We start from the raw sequence: 8,139 nt of genomic DNA, 5'->3' as shown, positions 1-8,139 counted from the left end.
AAAGATATTCCTGTGTTTCGATTTAGGATAGTCCATGTAATTTTTTATTATGAGATCGGATAACTCGTGGAATCGATAGAGAAAGAAAGATTTAGGTTTAATCTATACAAACAAAAGAAATTAAAGAGACATCAAAATTTGGATTTTGGTACTATAAAAACAGTACATGGGTAATATTTACTTCGTTTCTTCTATGTAAATGTAGATTTAGTAAGTGTGTTGGTGAGAATAAGTTTATCTCGTACGTTATCGGTATTTCATTACTTTTGATTTGGACGGAGAATCATAGTTAGTGAAAGAGCGATTGTTGCTTGGTGCTTTTTATCGTAACGGTCATTTGAGTGGTCCGAGATCATATTTCGACTTAAAGTGAATTTTACCTTTTTGGAGTCGCCGTCAATATTTTGGGTTAAGTAAGTTCAAATACCTAAATTTTACCTTTTTACCGGATCTAAGTCTTACCAGATATTCACTTGTAAGGGTTCGGGAGTTAGTTACGTGTGAGAATGATGAACACCCTCACATCACCCTTTCGGTACCAACACAATTACGAGTTGTCTTAATAAAGAAAATTAAAATTTGAGCCAAAATTTAAAGAAGATCCAAATTACTTACCTTTGAGAATTTTTCACTATAAAATAAATGAATTAGGATATATAAAAAATAAAAACTTGAGTCTAATATGCAAAAATAAGAAAAAGAGTCACGAGTACCACAATAAAAAGAATAATACAAATCACACATGTCAAGATAAATTAATAAAAAAAATTAAAAGATATGCGAGAATTGATGCAAAATACTCCATAAATAAATAAATAGATTATAAATATAAAGAAATAAAAATAAAAGAAAATGATTAATAACAAAATAACATTTTAGAAAATTAAATTAAAAAGGAAAGAAAATGAAAATTATAATTATAATTATAATTATAACCCAAAAAATAAATCTAACCTGAGAAAGAAAATCAAATTAAAAAAAACAAAATAAAGGAAAGAACAAAAAATTAATAGATTCAAAACACAATCAAATTAAGAATAAAATAAAAGAAAAAATATACAACAATTAAAATAAGATTAAAGAAAAAAAAGAATTAAAACAAAGAGTTTGCATATTTTTTTAAAAAAAGTTCTCACTCAAATCTACCACCGATTTTTCATCGAAAAACCTCAATGAATGTCAAATTTGTAAAGATTCATTGGAAAGCTTTTTTCCTTGTTCATCAGTTTTCTCTCATCTAATGAGATTTTTAAACAAAAGCAAGATCGAAGCAATAAACAAAAAAAAAGATATGTTGAAAGATAATGTGCATGGTGTGTGCTAAGGTTCACGTGCATAGTGTGCACTTTGATGTATGTGAGCTAAGCCTAGGGTTGTTAGGTTGTAAGTTCAATTATTAGGTTGTTAGATCTAACAGTTTCAGCACTTGAGTGCTATAAAAGTGATGTACTGCAACTTTATGAATTAGAGAAAAATAAGTAATAATTTTCCACATTTCTTGGGTTCTTTAACACGGTATCTTTCGCTAAGGGTTCTTGAGTTTCTTCATCGTCATTGCTGTGTTTTCTCTGTGTCGTTCGTAGCTGTTTCAGTTGCTGGAAGTTCCTCATCGCCATTCGTCATGTTTACAAATAAAAAGATAAACATTATCTTGGACGAGACGAACTTCCTTCTATGAAAACAACAGATATTTCTCACGGTTCGTAGATGCTGGTTCCACCTGAACTCGTAGTTGATGTGAATGGTGCGTCCGTTGTTAATGAAGCATTTGAAGATTTCATGGTACAAGACAGTGCTCTTACCTTATGGCTTATGTCTACGATTAGTGCTCATCTTTTGCCTCATGGCTTATGTCTATGATTGGTGCTCCTCTTTTGTCTCATTTTGTTGGTACTGAGTCCGCTGCGGTTGTTTGGAGTACAATTGTTAAGTTTTTGCCAACAAATCCACGACGACGGTGATGAACCTACACTATAAGCTTCAATCATTGAGGAAATTTGATGATTCGATGTGTGTGTATCTCACTCGTATTAAGGAGGTTTGCGATGCTCTTATGTCGTGTGGCTAGGGTTGTAAATGAGACGAGAAAGATCGCGAGCTACTCGAGATCGACTCGATCAAGGCTCGATAAATACTCAAATCGAATGGACTCGACTCTAGCTCGACTCGATTTCTTAACGAGCCGAAACGAGCTACTCGATATTCGACTCGAAAAGCTCGTGAGCAGCTCGAAAAAATGTTATATTATAATTTTAGATTTTTTAAAATTACATTATTAAAAATACATTATTGATAATTATAAAATTTTAAAAATATATTAAAAATTCTATAATACAACTAAGACATCTCATTCTTTATAATTATGTGATAGGGTTTATGATTTAGGGTTTATGGTATATTATTTAAGGTTTAGAGTTTAGTGTTAAATGTTTATGGTTTATGGTTTAGAGTGTAAGGTTTATGGTTTATGGTTTATGGTTTATAGCTTAAGGTTAAGGGCTAAGGGTTAAGGGTTTAAGTTATGCACATGAAGCTAACATACAAATTATGCAAAATGATGTTATTTGACTCTTAAATAAATCATTCGCATAATTATATATAAATATATCAACATGCAAAATAAATATACACAACTACTTAAAGAAGACAATCCTAAAGGTTAAGGGTTAAGTGTGCTTACACGATACATGCTTGTCGCATTGGATCCCTGGTGAATGGTTCAAGCAACAGATTTGGGTAGGTCATCAATTGACCATGAAGCTTGATGAGCAGGAGCAGGATATGTGACCTGGAAACATCAATTAAGAATCCAATTAATTGATATTATTCGTTACAACACATTAGCTAAATATATAGGAAACATCTCATCAACAACAGATTTACCTCAGCAACAGATTGTGCAGACCGCAACCGTTTCTTTGACGGAATATTTGACTGTGTTCTCGGACGATTCAAATGTATAATTGAGGGAAAATTGATAACCAAAGAAGATTATTGACTTAAATTGGAATTAAACCAATTATTTAAATACAAAATACGCATAAACTACAGGGTCTTATATGCAATTGATTCTGTAAATGCACCTTAAACAAAATGCAGCTCGTACATTGCTGGAACATTGGGAGCCAGGGTCGAAACCTGCTTAAACAAAGAGAAAAAAAAATGGGAATCTCATTTGATTCTATAATTCAAAACAGCACCTCCATGAAGTATTATATAAAATACTAGTTAAAGTTCAACAAAAGCAAACAAATTCTCATCAGCACGAAAGCAAAAGGCGAGAAAGACAAGCATTAGGTACATATCAGGGTGAATTAAAAATGAATATAAGTCAGCTTGATTCTGCATGTTGAATGTTGATGGCAGATCAATCACAAAGGTACCGTGTGTAAGTGAAAATCATGAATTTATTACAACTAAACTAGTATTTAGTCCAATCAACATACAAATTGATTTTCCATAAATTCTGAAACTAAATTTGTTAAAAAAAAAACTTGATATTTTTCATCGGATTGATTATAAGAAATCAGAAGATAAACTGAAAATCATACTAGAATCCAGTATAAGTAATCCTTGAAGATATCAACCATCACCAAATAGTAAAATAAGATTCAAAAGTAAAGCAAAACAAAATGGCAGAAGAAAGCTATATTAGAGAGAGAGAGAGAGATGAACCACATCACCCCAGGAAATCCCGAGCTGGGACAGGGCAGAAGCGAGCTTGAGACAACATTGATGCGTCAGACTCCATGTGAACTTACGATAACCATAAACAAGAGATGTTCTATCTCTGTAAACCTTTGCAGCTCTCTCCAGGAAGCTAATGGGGAACAAAGCCACAAAGGTACGTAATTGGCGGAGCAACGACAGAGACCCTCCATCGATTTCCATGACACTGGGTGTTTAAGATCGTCATCATTGCCAACATCCCCTGCAAAGCGAGAGAAATGATGATAATTTTGAGCAACGGATGAGTCGAACAGGCGGGTGGTGGTGGGTTATATTCAAGTTCGAATATTTCAAGAAGCGGATCATGGTTGACGGAGAAGACAAGAGCAATATCAAAGACTGAGTAATATAGTGGACTCGGTAGAGATAAAGAGAAGAGATAAAGGCTCATTGTTATTCCAAAGCCTTTTGAATTTAAATCCCACACCGGGCGCTGAAGAGAGTTAGAGCGCTGGAGAGCAGTTATAAAAGGAGTGGACTAAACGCTTGTGTTAAGAACTTAAGTATATCTTTCTCGGCCTTTTGGCTAAGATCAAGAGTAGTGTGTGTTTATTAGCTTAATATCTGATACGTAGTGTTGGGATTTTCGGAAGCTCGATTTGACAACCAGAACGGTTTGCAAAGAGGGGTCGAATAGTTTTTGAGTTTAGGGAGTAAGGAGATTGAAAGATAGAAAATTGCACAGCGATTTAGAGTGGTTTGACTTTCTAAACCAAAGTCTACGTCCACTACCTTATCTCCTCACCAAGGATTTTCCAACAAATTCACTAATTTGTTCTTTCTTTTGAGGACAAAGAGATAACCTTACAACTCCCTAGTTTTTCCGGGCTAAACTAGAACCTTTCCCTAGATTTTACACGTGAGGATAAGCTAGAACCTTTCCCCTTTATAAAAGAATAAAATAAGTAAACAAGAAAACCTCTCTAAGGTAGGTGTTTACAAGATTGAGCTCACAAGAACAAAATATTTACAAGAGAAAGATGAAATAAGATTGAAAAACTCTTCTCTTGTGTTTGATTGCTTGGATAGTTGTTCTCTTTTTTCTTCAAGTGTCCTTAGCTAGTATTTATAGCTTGAAATGTGTTTGATGTTGTATATAGCCGTTGGGGATGTTTTGGAGCCTTTTGGGGATGATTTTTCTACTAAAAAAGGATGCCTATAACATGGTGCATCGGTGCACTATCATGGTGCATCGATACCCCTTCATTAAATTCAAATAAACTAGCCGTTACTAGCCGTTTCAGCCTTCGTGCATGGATGCACAGCAGGATGCATCGATGCACAGAAGGATGCATCGATGCACTAATTGCATTCGGTGTTTGAGTGCATGGATGCACTGCAGGGGTGCATGGATGCACTTTGACACCCTTTAGTATTTTGGCTCAAATGTGAATTTAATGGACTTTGAATTATTTTTGAAACCTTTTAAAACTTTAAATAAATTCAATTAAGTCCAAAAACATTTTGTAAATTCAATTCAAGTCCAAAAACTATTTTGCCTTAAATTGTTATATCAAAACATAGTTCAATACGTAGGTAAATGGCTCATACGATATTAAATTTATTTTTGAGGGTGAGAACCTTTCATAATAGATTAAGCTTAAATTCGAGCTTTATTCGAGCTCAAATTTGAGCTTGAGTCTCGAGCTTCAATCGAGCTTTTGAAATTTTTTTTTGAGTTTGAGCCTTTTCGAGTTCGAGTCGAGTTTCAATATTATTTTTCGAGTTCGAGTCAAGCTTGAAAATTTTAGGCTCGTGAGTTTTCGAGTCGAGTCGAGCTTACATTTAAAGTTTTTGAGTTCGAGTCGAGCTCGACAATACTCGAGCTCGACTCGGCTCGTTTACACCCCTACTTGTGGCAGCCCGGTGTCACAGTTCGAGCACATTGCTAGCATTCTGAAGGGTTTACTAAGAGAGTATCAATCGTTTATGGCTGTGATAACTACTAGCCCAGATACACTTCCTCTTGATCGGATTTACATGTTGATTAATGCGGAGACACAACTGGTCGGTTTTGATTCTCAGGCTAAGAAATTTCATATGAGCACCAATGTTGTACAGGGAAAAGTGCACACCAGCTCTACAGGATCCGATAATACTCGTGATCACAAAAAGCAACATCAAGCCTCGATGCGTGATAGACGACCTGATGGTAAAGGTCGAGCACAACTACAGTATTAGCTGTGTGGTAAGATCGGTCTCGGTTGATAGATGCCGATATCGATTTGATCGTGATTTTACAGGTGTTCTTGCAAATAATGCTCAGTCACAATACAAGGATGAGTCGAGTAGTGCTAACTATGTTAGCCTTGACAATCCTGGTTGTGCATGTTGTGCCAGCAGGCATGGTGTTGTTTTAACGCAAACTGGAGGCATGCCTCAAGCCACCATGACCTCGTTCTCTGGTGCTTAGTGGGTTGTTGACCCAGGTGCTACGCATCACGTGACTCATGATGCTTCCAATATTACTCACCCAATTGATCTTGATGGTCCAAGTAATCTCTTGGTTGGGAATGGAGTTTCCCTTAATATGAATATGGTTGGTCGATCTATGTTATGTTCATCATCCCAAGCTTTGTTACTTACCGATTTTTTACATGTGACTAAAATCACTAAACATTTTATCTCGGTGTCAAAGCTTGCTAGGGATAATCACATATTTTTCGAGTTTCATGTTGATGGATCTTGCGTTCGTGATGAGGTGACAGGAAAAATTCTTCTTCGAGGGAAGCAGTTAGATGGTCTTTATACATTTGTGTTGGATAGTAAATCTAGTAATTGTAATAAGGTAGAGGTTCATTCAGTTGATGTTTCTTATAACTCTTTTGATCTTTGGCATAGAAGATTAGGGCAACTAGTTTTTTCTACTTTGAAATATGTTTGTAAGTCCATTGATGTTACCATTCCAAATAACGTGAACCACACTTGTGTTGCTTGTTGTTTGGGTAAAAGTCACAAGTTACCTTTTGTTGAATCTACCACAGTCTATGATGTGTCTTTCCAGCTTGTTTTTACTGATCTTTGGAGGCCCTCACCTGAGCCATCGACTGGTTTTCGATATTATATTTCTTTGTGGATGCTTGTAGGAGGCATACATGGGCCTGTTTATTGAAGGACAAGTCACATGCAATTGTTTCTTTTCGAATATTTAAAAGCATGGTTCAGACTTAATTTTCCTTACCAATCAAAGCAGTGCAAAATGATTGGGGATGGGAGTACAAAAACTGGTTGAATGAGTTATCTCAGGCAGGTGTTTTGTATTGGGTTACTTGTCCTTATACTTCTGAGTATAATAGGGTTTTTGAGCGTAAACATCGACATTTGATCTAGTTGGCACTGGTGTTGTTGGCTCAAACATTTCTCCCAATTTGGTTTTGGTCATATACAATCACTATAATTGCTCATCTAGTGAACAGGCTGCCTACCAAGGTGTTAGGCAATATTTCTACATTTGAGAAACTATTTGTGAAGACCAAACTACAAAGCTATGTGGGTGTTTGGTTATAGGTGTTTCTCGCATCTTCGAGCTTTTCAACCACACAAGCTGATCCCACGGTCTCAAGTTCTCACGTTTTTGGGATATAACTTTCACAATCGAGGGTTTCAGTGCCTTAACCCAAATGGACGCATCTTTATTAGTAGGCACGTTAAATTTGATAAGCTTGTCTTTTCTTTTGTAGATAAAAAGCAGTTTATATATCATCGTACTCTGCTCTCTTCATAGAAGGTTGTTGTTTCGGGTGATGTTGATTATGGTTCTACGACTGCAGGTTCTGGTTTAGGCAATAAAGTTGGTCTTCCTGCTATGTCCGCTGATGTCCCCTCTCGAAGTGTTGCTCCAATCACTAGTGATGCTAATAGTAATAGAGCTAATCAACCTCTTGTTGAAGAGTTTAATGGTAATAATAATTGACCTGTCATTAATACTCATCCCATGATTACCAGAAGTAAGTGTGGTATATTGTTGAAGCGTCTTGTTGCAGAGGGTTTTTCGCAAGTGACCGGTTAAGATTTCAAAGAAAATTTTAGCCCGTTGGTCAATTTTTTGACCTTGAATATTGTTTTATCCCTTACTGTCATGAACAAATGGTCTATGCGACATGTGGATGTTAAGAACGTTTTCTTATATGGTGATTTAAATGATGACGTTTTCATGCAGCAACCACTTGGGTTCGAACAATTTGCTGTGAATGGCACCAAGCTCATCTGTAAGCTACAAAAATCTCTTTACGGGCTGTGTCAAGCGCTAAGAAATTGACATACCATGCTGAAGGATAGCCTCGTACAAATGGGGTTTCGTGCATCGAAGGATGATGCATCGTTTTTTATTTCTCATGCTCAAGGGGTGTATACATATGTTCTTATCTATGTAGATGACATTGTTGTTACGGGGCAGTCGGTTGTTACAAT

General features: G+C 35.9%; 1 pseudogene; it reads left to right on the top strand.

Annotated features, from left to right (window-relative positions):
- The first annotated feature begins 4,234 nt into the window (after positions 1-4,234).
- On the top strand, positions 4,235-4,347 carry LOC120162737 (annotated as a pseudogene).
- The last annotated feature ends 3,792 nt before the right edge of the window (positions 4,348-8,139 follow it).

Source organism: Hibiscus syriacus, unplaced genomic scaffold (genome assembly GCF_006381635.1).
Source record: "Hibiscus syriacus cultivar Baekdansim isolate YM2019G1 unplaced genomic scaffold, ASM638163v2 tig00111403_pilon, whole genome shotgun sequence".
Lineage (NCBI taxonomy): Eukaryota > Viridiplantae > Streptophyta > Magnoliopsida > Malvales > Malvaceae > Hibiscus > Hibiscus syriacus.
Note: the sequence above shows the minus strand (reverse complement) of the source record. Positions and strands in the feature narration are given on the sequence as shown.